Source organism: Octopus bimaculoides, unplaced genomic scaffold, assembly GCF_046866305.1.
Source record: "Octopus bimaculoides isolate indiv1 unplaced genomic scaffold, ASM4686630v1 contig105, whole genome shotgun sequence".
Classification (NCBI taxonomy): Eukaryota; Metazoa; Mollusca; class Cephalopoda; order Octopoda; family Octopodidae; genus Octopus; species Octopus bimaculoides.
The window spans coordinates 90,001-102,921 of NW_028315355.1; the positions used below are offsets into that span (position 1 = coordinate 90,001).

The following is a 12,921-nucleotide window of genomic DNA, read 5'->3' on the forward strand; positions in this document are numbered from 1 at the left end:
AGAGAGAGAGAGAAACTTTCGATGAGACATTCAGGACACACAAATGTTCAGAGAAAAACAGAAAGATGGATTTAGAGGTGAACTGGTTCACACATTAACATATAGACACACACAAGCAACTACACAGGTTACCAACACACACATACACACACAATTGAAAGGCCACACACATAGATATAGGCAAACGCACACACACACACATACAAAATAACACCTAAAGTCACACATACTTTCACAAACATAGATGCACACTGAGTTTTTCACACACACACACACACACACAAATACATACAGACACAATCATACAGTCACACACATTTGCTTATACATTCACCCACACAATCACTCCCATGGACACACACACATACTATCACCCACATACACAGCCCTAAACATACCCTGTCATCCCCACCCACCCCACTGCCCTAATTAAAGAGTCCTTACCTCCTGCAGGTAACCCTCGGCAGAGCGCAGTCCCCTGTTATACAGCAGGGCACCATAAAACTGAGAAGCTAGGAAGTCCTCAATGAAATCCTTCAGGTATTTCTTCTCCAGATTTGGTTGACAGGGGCGGTGGGTGGCCAACCACCTGAGACAGTTGGAGAGCTGCAAAGGAACAGAGGAGGGCATGGTGTAGCTAGGACTACAATATCAAATGTATAGTAGTTAGTATTAGTGGCTATAATTGTTATTTGGCCTCGGCTCAGTCATGTATGTTTCCAGCCTTCAAGAGGGAGACTTAGCTGCTCTTTCCAGCACCAGGTAGAAGGACACTACTATGCCAGCTACCGACCATGTAGAGGCACACTTGATCACCAACGCCGTCCCCTCCACACATCGTTACCATAACAATTTACCTGCTGTTGCCATGTTTCTTTGCATTCACTTTGTTTTTTTTTTTAAGGGGAAAAGAAATTCATTAACCCCAAAAAGGTGGGGTTTTTTATCTCGTGGGAGAAAGATAGCAGTACAGTGGTGGTGGTCATATATGTAAGCGGTTTGGTGGGAGCCAATAATGATGATGATTAACCTTCTTAGTCATTTGTTAATTAGTAAACAGTTTGATATATAAACAGATACTAGACATATATATATATATATATATACAGGCGAAGGCGTGGCTGTGTGGTAAGAAGCTTGCTTATCAATCACATGGTTCCAGGTTCAGTCCCACTGTGTGGCAACTTGGGTAAGTGCTTTCTACTATAGCTTCAGGCTGACTAAAGCCTTATGTGGGGATCTGGTAGGCAGAAACTAAAAGAAGCCCATTATGTATGTGTGCGTTTGTCCACCTACTATCACTTGACAGCCAATGTTGGTGTGTTTACATCCCAGTGACTTAGCATTTCAACAAAAGAGGTCAATAGAATAAGTCCTGGGGGTTGATTTGTTCAACTAAAGGAGGTGCTCCAGTATGGCCGCAGTCTAATGACTGAAACAAAGTAAAAGATGAGACTTCAAGAACATACTTACCACAGTTTCCACGGCAACATGTTCCACATCGAAGCCTGACTCTTCATGACACCGGAATGGTAAAGTGAAGACCTTGACAGCGGAAACGAACACCTGATTAATCAAGCATGACAGGTCCAACTTCAGCTGTAGCTGCTCCAGACTGGGAGGGGAGCCTGGCTCAGTTTCATCATGGGACACAAGAACTGCAACAGGGAGGTTGGGTTGCTGTGGCTTGGCCTGGAGGAGGGTCGATTGTTGGATTTGAGCATCGAGTCAGTACCTCTGTGAATGAGAGAAAGAGAGAGAAAAGTAGACACGAGTGTGTGTGTGTGTGGAGCATATGCACTTTGACAGAAAAGATTAAGAGGTAAAAAAAAGGAGAGAGAAAATAAATAAATGTGTAGGGATTTTATATATATATATATATATATATATATATATATGTTGTGGTACTTGGGGATGGTCATGTTACTAGTTTAGCCAATAAAAACACACGCACTGTATATTTGGTATTAATTTGCTTCAGCTTTATATTACATTAATCTTATGAGACATACATATAGTAGAAGACACTTGCCCAAGGTGCCATACAGCGGGACTGAACCCGGAACCATGTGGTTCGTAAGCAAGCTACTTAACACACAGCCACTCCTACACCTATATATATATATATATAAGGTGGACTTGTTTCAGTTTCCGTCTACCAAATCCACTCACACGGCTTTGGTTGGCCCGAGGCTATAGTAGAAGACTCTTGCCCTACAAATATCGCCCCGATCCAGGCACATTTGCCATACCTGCACACAAGCGATTATGACATCTTCTTGGTGGACAGCCATGCACTTAATGTGAGTGAGGACTGTTCGCTTATCGCTGGAGGCCAATGCACCGAACGTCCATGTGGCATGTATTCTGAGGGTCTCGTTGCAGCATTCGAGAAGCTCAAAGACTACGCCGTTACACCTATGTCCAATGGCTTGTTTCTGGTATGAATATCTCAACTGAAAATAAGCCCACTCTTCGCTAGACCCAGCTGCGAGAAGACGGGGTGGCGGACCTTCTCGGATGAGACTTTTATAGGAGTTGCCTCTTGCCAGGTATTCCAATGGGCCGTGACGTCTACAAAGCAAAGCAAGGGTTACAGGCAAAAAATGATCAACGAATAAAATTGTAATTGCTAGTGGAAGGAGGATTCTCAAATTCGTGAACATTACGGTAGAGAAAGCACTAACAGACAATAGACACAGTTCTGCTTCCTATTGTCACAAGAGTGGCTGTGTGGTAAGTAGCTTGCTTACGAACCACATGGTTCCGGGGGTTCAGTCTCACCGTGTGGCACCTTGGGCAGGTGTCTTCTAATATAGCCGTCTATACTGTCCCCCCACCCCAATTCCAAAACACTTTCACCGAAAATTTTTGTATATTCAGAATCTCCATAATAAATAATATTTGCATAGAAAATCTCATGAAAAAATATTCATTTTTCTCGAAGTTATGACCTTCGAAATTCCTTAGGGTACAATTATGCCATTATCTATATGGTTTTGAAGGGAGATAATACTTGCTATTTTAAAGTATTTGCAAGAGTTATTCTTCTTGTCTTGTAAGGGAGGTTATTGGAAAAGACGTGTTTGAAATTTATGAAAGGTAAATTGTTATAGTTACCTCCCTTTGATAAAAAATTATTTTTGAATTCAAAAATATAATTCACAATCTAAGGGAGATAACTATAACGATTTCCATTTTCCAAGACGTCTTTTCCAATTACCTCCCTTACTTGTCAAGAAGGATAACTCTTGCAATGACTTTAAAATTGCAAGCATTTAAGTATTATCTCCCTTTAAAACCATGGAGATAAGGGCATAATTGTACCCTAAGGATTTTGGAAGGTCATAACTTTGAGAAAAATGAATATTTTTTAATGAAATTTTCTATGCAAATATTATTTATTATGGAGATTCTGTATATACACAAATTTCCGTTGAAAGTGTCTTGGAATAGTGGTGGAGGGACAATAAGTACGGCTATATTAGAAGACACTAGCCCAAGCTGCAACAAAGTGAGACTGAACCCGGAACCATGTGGTTCGTAAGCAAGCTACTTAACACACAGCCACTCCTACACCTATATATATATATATATATATATATATATATATATATATGGTGGACTTCTTTCAGTTTCCGTCTACCAAATCCACTCACACGGCTTTGGTTGGCCCCGAGGCTATAGTAGAAGACACTTGCCCTACAAATATCGCCCCGATCCAGGCACATTTGCCGTACTTGCACACAAGCGATTATGACATCTTCTTGGTGGACAGCCATGCACTTAATGTGAGTGAGGACTGTTCGCTTATCGCTGGAGGCCAATAGACATAGTTCTCCTTCCTGTTGCCACAGGAGTGGCTGTGTGTTAAGTAGCTTGCTTATGAACCACATGGTTCCGGGGGTTCAGTCTCACTGTGCGGCACCTTGGGCAGGTGTCTTCTAATATAGCCGTCTATACTGTCCCCCCACCCCTATTCCAAAAGACTTTCACTAAATTTGTTTGTATATTCGGAATCTCCATAATAAATACTATTTGAATAGAAAATTTCATTAAAAAATATTAATTTAAAAAAAATATTCATGTGCTTTGTAAGCAAGCTACTTAACACACAGCCACTCCTACACCTATATATATATATAAGACGGGCTTCTTTCAGTTTCCGTCTACCAAATCCACTCACAAGGCTTTGGTCAGCCCGTGGCTTATAGTAGAAGGACACTTGCCCAAGGTGCCACGCAGTGGGACTGAACCCGGAACCATGTGGTTTGTAAGCAAGCTACTTAACCATGAACCATGTGGTTGGTAAGCAAGCTACATATATCTATCTGTGTCTAAACAAACAACAGAACGCAATAGTAGAGGTTGTTTTCCCTTTTCCAATCGATGTCAATAAGAAGCAGATAACAGAGTTTCGAAATGTTTCCATCGGGATGCCTACATTGACACACCATTCACCAGTTCTGGAGATGTGGGGATAACTAATACGAGAGTGGCACGCACGTCCTTGGAGAAAAACAAGTTTGTCACTTGAAGGAATGGTGTACGCAAATAGACGGGACGTGCACTTTGCAGATGATGGAGCAGTCCCAGATATTTGTAGGGTCACGGCACTGAGATCTATAGAGCTAATGTGAGCGGCAATCAATTTCATATTGACCAGGGTTACGTTGACGCTGGTCCAGGCCCTGTTTCCATAGGAGACTTCTCTCAGCCAGGCACGACTGGCATCAAGTGATGATGGGGCAGCAGACCTTGTCGGGTGATGCTTTCATTGAAGCTGCCTGTTGCCAGGCATTCTGATTGGCAGTGACGTCTACAAAGCAAAGCAATGTTGCAGATGTGTGGCATTACGTGTCCTATGGGTAATCCCTACCTGCCCTCGACACCACGATGTCCTGTGAATTATGGTTAACAATCGAAGAACGAACTATATGATGCTTTCCGTGGTTATATTTCTCCTATTCTAGTAGGGGATGAGGCATGATCGCACAAAACACTAACCTTAGCCCTTATCCCTGATTTTCACTGCTAAACCCAACATTAAACTATGATCAACACTCACAATACACCTTCATCTTCAATACTGATGCTGTTTAATCTCTACCCTCCCCATCACCACAAAGCCTAACCCCTAGTTCAAACTTTGATCTCTAACCTAACTAATCTCTCTAAAAACCGTTCACAAATCCCCAAGCTAACCCCTAATATGGTCTAAAGTCCTGAACCCCAATCCTAACAACAAACCCTCAACAAAATTAGAAAAACCACTTACCTTTGGCAATTTGCCCCCTATAATACAAAACATGATATGCAAACAACGAGCAAAATATCAAACAACAACATTTGAGGGTCAAATTTTTTTTTAAGGGGTCGAATCATGAAATACACTTGTTTACTAAATACAGTTGTCCTTATACTCACACAGTACATTGCATCCACAAGTCCTCAAACTAATCATTATCATGCGAAATGAAGTTGATGTTTTTTTATTTATAATACAAACAAATTAATTATTGCAATGAAAATAAGAAATACAATTAACATGTATATGTATCATCATCATCATTTAACATTCGTTTTTCAGGCTGTCATGGGTTGGACTATTTCACATGATCTGAGACGAATTACTACACTTAGCTCTAATGTGTGTTTTGACATGGTTTCTCTATGTCTGAGAACAGTTTCGGTAACACTGACACTAGTAAAATTACCAAGTAAATTTCAAGGCAGAGTAGATTGCTAGTAGTGAGAGAGGTGGCTTCATCCTCAGCTGTAGTATGACAGAGGGACAGGTAGAGGTGTGTTGCTGCAGAGAAAGCACATGGCTACCCCGCATATATGTATGTATATAGATAGACATCGATCTCTTGTAATATTGGACTCTATTTTCAATTTTGAAAATCGAGCACTTTCTCATTGACACTATGTTAACATATGAATTATGTGTGCTTTAAAAATACAGTGATTGCACCGGCACTAATTTCTTCAGATGATGAAAGTCACAGAGGGGATCATAGGCCAACTGATTAGGAAGAGCGTTAATCGAGATGAGATGCAATTTGGTTTTGTATCAGGAAGAAGCACCAGTGATGCTATATTTCTGGTAAGACAACTGCAGAAGAACTACCAAACCAAATATAAACCTCTGTACTTGACTTTTGTTGATATCATAGTCATACAGGCAGACCCTAGGAACACCTCTATGCTGATTACAGGATTACAACTAAACACACATATATTACCATTTATTACATTACATTCAATTAGCCATACATTATTTGTTTTATTATCCATCATCTTTTCCTTCATATTTAAGGTATACTGAAGACCCTTTTGTCATTGCTTCAATCTGCATAAAGTATTGGTGAAAGCAAACAGTTGTCAGACTTTTTTGTGACAAAAAGCGAGCCAACATGACCAACGTACTCCATCCTGCAACCGATTGCACCACAAGTTGGCCTGTAAACACTCTGTGGGGTACTAACAAGCCTCATTGATCATCTGCGACAATGACACAGAATGTATGCGCCTACCACCTACAACAAATACAACCCCTCCTCATACTTCACTACCATTCCCGATCACTGAGGAAAAACGTGTTCACCTGGAGAAATGGCTGCTATAATACTACAGCTCCAGCACATTCAACGTCTGCGACCATCAGCAACTCCCCAAGATGTCTGGCACACCGATCTGCTTAATAGCAGATCCCAAAACTAAACCAGTCACCCATCATACCAGTTCTGGCTCCTTGGCAAGAGGAAGTGAAAGCAGGTCTCGACCAGGACATTCAACTTGTCAAGCCTAACCCCATTGGTACACATAATGGTGGTATGCCCCAACAGGTCTAGAAAACCATTGTGAAAAAAGCATCGAATGGCGCACCAGCACTTATCGCCACCCTAAGCCACATCTTTGTGATATATAGCATCAGCTATGAGCTGATATTGGACGGAGGACCTTCTTCCACAATTGGGGAGTACACCACAGAATCACCTCCGTTGCATTTCCCCGAAGTCAGTATTGAGACAATAAAGCGCCTCGTTACAAACAACACGGACACCAATGGCTTCCTTAGCACAGACAGTTTCCAGCGCACATTGCTACAATACAGAAATACACCTGACCGAGACACACACTTGTTTGTCGCTCTGCACAATAGTGAAGACGGACACAAAAGCCTGACGCACAACGGACACATTGCCCCTTGATCGTCACCCCATTAACTGTCTTTCACACTAATTATCACATTTCCGTTAACCATTTAATACATATTATCAGTCTTCTTTGCTTCCCTCAAAAGACTTGGGGGAGGGCATAGAGGATTACAACTAAACACACATATATTATCATTTATCACATTACATTCAATTAGCCATACATTATTCGTTTCGTTATCCACCATGTTTTTCTTCACGTTTCAGGTATACTGAGGACCTTTTTTTTTTTTCTCACTGCTTCAATCTGTGTACATAAAGTGTTTGTGAAAGCAAACAGTTTTCAGACTTATTTACTGATGACCTTCTTCTTATAACTAAATCACTACAAGAACTAGGGAACAAATTTCTCGTGGGGAAGCAAGGTCTAGAATCGAAAGGCCACAGAGTTAACCTACCAAAAACTGAAATCTTAATAAGTAGGAAAGTAGACAAATCAGGTAGATGGTAATGCTTAATCTGTAAGAAACGGGTAGGTAGAAATTCCATAAGATGTACTTGGTGTAACACATAAGGTGTAGCAATATCAGAGGAAGGTAAACTGGGAAAATACTTTTTGTATGTGGAAGGTGCACAGGTACAACAAGCACAAAAAAATAGACTTCATCAAATGCCAGAAGAGTACAATAGAGATAGTTGATAACTTATGTTATCAAAGTGACAGAGTTAGTAGCAGAGGTGGATGAACCAAGAGTGTGGCTGCGAGAATAAAAATAGGCTGAGCAAATTCAGAGAGCTCCTTCCTCTGTTGGTAACTAAGGGTCTCTCCTTCAGAGTGAAAGGCAAATTTATGATGCCTGTATGCAGATAGCTATGCTACATGGCAGTTAAACATGGGCTGTGACTGCAGAGGACGTGTATAGGCTTGGAGGAATTTAAGCTAGCACGCTTCACTAGATGTGCAATGGTCAGTGTGCATGTACAATAAAATCTAAATGCTTTGAGAGAAGAGTTAGGCATAAAAAGCAACAGGTGTAGTGTGCAAGAGAGATGACTGAGCTGGTATGGTCATGCGATGCATGTAGATGAGGACAGCTGACTGAAGAAGTGCCGATCTCTAACAGTTGAGAGAAGCTTGTGGAAGAAGTAGACTGTTTAATCATGCCATGTACAAAAGAAGCCTTGGAACTGTCCGAATTACAAAGAGGCCATATACTGGGTCAATTTCAAGGTTGACTTAGCCTAAAACCACAGAAAAACCTGGTGATTCCACTTTCTACAGTTAATAAAGTAATTGTTCAATTCCCCAGATGAAGAAGTAGTTCATATCACCTTGCCCAGGTCAACTAAGGCCCTCTGACAGAACCCTTTGCTTTGTTAAGAGAAGTGTGGAAGATAATCCTCATTGCAAGGCCTCTGACAGAGCAGAACAAGTTGATGTCAGTCCCAGAATAGCTGACAGGTATCTCTGCAAAATTGGCTATTATGGCAGAGAAGCGAGAAGGAAGACACTGCTTCAACCAGCCAATATCAAATGGAGAAACGATTGGACAAGTGAGAGGGTAGAGAGGCCACTAACACTTTGGGACACTGTCATATTCTCTGATGTGTCCAGATTTGCTGTATTTTCTGACACTGGTCGAGTGTGGGTCTGGAGACTCTGTCACCAAACTTTTCATGTGAATAGATTGCAGCCAACAATGAAACTTGTGATGGTCTGGAGAGCAATCTGGAGCAATGGTCAATCGTAAATGGTGGAGTGTAAGGAATACATAAACTCAAATAATTATGTGTCCATATTGTAGAAAGAACTTTTTCCTATCTCCTCCAGCGGTGAAATGATTAAAGAACACTATTTAAGGAAGATAGAGCTTTCTTGTACAGCTAAAAAGACCCAAGATTAGTTGGAAGAGAATGGCCTTAAAAAGCTTCCATGGCTAAGCCAGTTACCAGATATGAACCCTACTGAACACCTCTGAGGCATGATGGACAAGACACTTCCTAAAAATAAAAAGAAAGCATCTTTAAAGCCAGATCTTTTGATATTACTGCATGAAACTTGGCAAGAAAATCCTTAAGAAAATATTCATGTATCCTAGTCACCCGTATTGTTAACCAGGTGATACATGAAGGAGTCATACCCAATGACTGGTGTAGCAGCACCATAGTCAACTGCTACAAAGGTAAAGGTGACGCTTTAGATACAAATAATTACAGAGGTTCGTTCGTTTGTTCGTATATTCGTTCGTTCGTTCGTAAGAACGTACGTTCCTACGTACATTCTTGCATTCGTTCGTTCCTTCGTTCGATCGTACATACGTACGTAAATTCATTCGTTCGTTCGTACATTCACTCGTTCCTTCATTTCGTTCGTTTGTACGTACGTACGTACTATTGTTCGTTCGTACATACGTACGTACGTTCATTCACCCGTTCGTACGTGTGGACGTATGTAGATGCTTTTGTTCGTACGCACGTACATGCGTTCGTTCATTCGTTCGTTCGTACATACGTACGTACATGCGTTCGTTTGTTCGTTCTTTCATATGTACGTACTGAGGTACGTTCGTTTCCTCGTTCGTTCGTTCGTTCCTTCGTACATAACGTTCGTTCGTTCTTTTGTACATTCGTACGTACGTACGTTCGTTCGTACATTATGATATGAAGTGGGAGAACTTTCAGACATTTATCAAGCACAAAGCCGAAATATATGCACAGTGATACGCGCAAGAGTGGCTCTGTGGTAAGTAGTTTGCTTACCAACCACATGGTTCCAAGTTCAGTCCCACTGCGTGGCACCTTGGGTGTCTTCTGCTATAGCCTCGGGCCGACCAAAGCCTTGTGAGTGGATTTGGTAGACGGAAACTGAAAGAAGCCTGTCGTATATATGTATATATATATATATATATATGTATATGTGTGTCTGTGTTTGTCCCCCCAACATCGCTTGACAACCGCTGGTGGTGTGCTTAGGTCCCCGTAACTTAGCGGTTCGGCAAAAGTGGCCAATAGAATAAGTACTAGGCATCCAAAGAATAAGTCCTGGGGTCGATTTCCTCGACTAAAGGCGGTGCTGCAGCATGGCCACAGTCAAATGACTGAAACAAGTAAAAGAGTAAAAGGGGGAATCGCACGACCGTGATATGTAGAACACATTATCGAAAGCGAAAATTGCCAAAATTAAAAACTAAAAAAGTTACAGCCATTTTCCCTCAGTGTCTAATCTCAATGTGCACCGAAGAGAGACAACATGGACGTGTGTGTGTGTGTGTGTTCATGTGTGTGTGTGTGTGTATGTGTGTGCGTGTATGTGTGTTCATGTGTGTGTGTGTGCTTGCGCGTGTGTATGTGTGTGTGTTGATAAGTTGATTTATAGAAAAGATTATGTTAACTGTTTGAAATACAAATCTGTGAATGAAAAATAAAAATTCAGACATATACATGATAGATAGACCTAGTAGAAATAGCAGCCAAATCTCCCTCAAAACACACCCGGCTGTATTGATGCGAGAATTCTGTGTTAATACGTTAAGAATTGCTTTGACAGAAAATGAACCTGGAAGAAATTGGAAGAAAATAGGGAAGTAATTGTTCTACGCTTATATAAATTTGAGACGTACCTGTTGAAGATTAAAATGCGAGACCTGTTATTTTCTACGCATGAATAACCAGAGAGAAAGTGAAAAACTGTGTTTTTGGCGGGATTTTTGTATTCAGCAGGATTTTGTCGTCTGCCAAAATGAATGACAGACGGAAGAAGAAGAAGACAAAATGGCAACGTTTATCAGTGAATTTCTTTTGAAGTTGTGTTGGGAGGAGACAATGGATGTGTGTGTGTATATGTGTGCTTCTCTATTGTGGTTAATAAGTTATATATACTTTACCATAGTGTTCGTGATTAAGCTATTTTATTCCTTTTTCTACGGTTTTCTGCCCTGCCTGATTATTTTATTTCTTTTTTATTTTATAATAGCTTTTATTTATTTATTTATAAAATAAATCTAATTTTTGTTCCTCTATAAATTCATACTTAACTTTTACATAACAATACTGGTATATTCAATACTTAAAATAAACTGTTTAGATTATAATTAAATTAATATATAGTTAGCATGGGATCTATTTTAAAACGGGGGCACCAGTTTTCATCTATGTTTTATGTAGTGTTTTTGGTACCGAAAGACTTTCAATCTTCGTATACTTATCTATTTTGTGTTATAGAACAGAAAAAAAATTTTGTATTCGAATTTATTTCATGTAAAAAATTGTCTTATTTCGATAATTTCTACTAATCACTGACGTCTACTCTGTTGAAAACAGTTAGCGCTGTAACGGTGTATATCGTATTAATCCCCTAACTCTAACCCTAACCCTAACTAGACTGTTAACCGTAACCCTAAAACTAACCCTAACTCTAGAATCCGAACTCTAAAATTGTTACACACATAGATACGCACAGCGTAATTTATTATATAAACAATATATGCGTATAAATTACGATTAAACCGGATGAAATATGTCACAGGGAATAACATGTTATGACCGCCCAGCACTAACTCTATTCAGCTGAATAGACGTCAGTGATTGGTTGAAATTACAGAAATACGACAACTTTAACATGGAATAACTTGCGAATTCCTTTTTTTTTGTTAAGAAGACTAAGAGTAAAAGATGTTTTATATGACACATTCTACCAGTGTCCCAAGTTTCAAAGTGTTTCGTTAAGAAAATACTGGTGCCCCCGTTTTAAAATACATCCTTAGCATATTCTTTTACCATATATATCTGGCAGTGTTGGCTACAGCCTAGTCACCCGTATTACGAACCAGGCGTTACACGAAGGAGTCATACCCAATGACTGGTGAAGCAGCACCATAGTCAACTGCTACAAAGGTAAAGGTGACGCTTTAGATACAAATAATTACAGAGGCATCAAGCTGTTAGATCAGGTAATGAAGGTCACAGAGAGAGTCATAGCCCAACTAATTAGGGAGCGAATCAATTTAGATGAGATGCAGTTTTGGGTTCGTGCCAGGTAAAAGCACCACTGATGCCATATTTCTAGTAAGACAGCTGCAGGAGAAATACCTAACCAAGGATAAACCTCTGTACCTGGCTTTCGTTGACATGGAGAAAGCCTTTGACAGGGTCCTCCGATCCCTTATCTGGTGGTCAATGAGGAAACTTGGGATAGAAGAATGGTTAGTGAGAGCTGTGCGAGCCATGTACAGAGATGCTGCCAGTAAGGTGAGGGTTGGAAATGAGTACAGTAATGAATTCCGGGTTGAGGTAGGGGTCCACCAAGGGTCCGTCCTCAGCCCCCTCCTATTTATAGTCCTCCAGGCAATCACAGAGGAGTTCAAGACAGATTGCCCCTGGGAGCTCCTCTATGCTGATGACCTTGCACTAATTGCGGAGTCACTTTCAGAACTAGAGGAAAAGTTTCAGGTGTGAAAGCAAGGACTAGAATCAAAGGGCCTTAGAGTCAACCTAGCTAAAACCAAAATCCTAATAAGTAGGAAGGTAGATAAAACACAAACCCCTTCAAGTAGATGGCCCTGCTCAGTATGTAGAAAAGGAGTAGGTAGTAACTCTATAAGATGTACCCGGTGCAAGCTATGGACACATAAGAGGTGCAGCAATATCAAAGGCAGGTTAACTAGGAAGTTAGCTTTTGTATGTGGCAGATGTTCAGGTGCAATAAACACTGTAAACAAACAGGAAACAACTTCTATCTCATTTCAGGGAGAAAAACTAG

General features: G+C 40.6%; 1 protein-coding gene across 5 annotated transcripts in view; it reads right to left on the minus strand.

Moving 5' to 3' along the window:
- Window positions 1-11,456, minus strand: part of LOC149129214 (uncharacterized) — an 89,508-nt gene extending 78,052 nt beyond the window's left edge. For 3 of the 5 annotated variants that reach the window (XM_089346704.1, XM_089346705.1, XM_089346703.1), the window contains exons 1-3: window positions 10,784-11,444; window positions 1,474-1,737; window positions 445-606 (exon numbers count right to left, since the gene is read on the minus strand). The gene's annotated coding sequence lies outside the window, so the exon portion shown is untranslated. Of the gene's footprint in view, window positions 1-444; window positions 607-1,473; window positions 1,738-10,783 lie in introns of all 5 variants that reach the window. The other 2 variants (XM_089346708.1, XM_089346707.1) reach the window with 2 other exon arrangements.
- Between the last annotated feature and the right edge of the window lie 1,465 nt (window positions 11,457-12,921).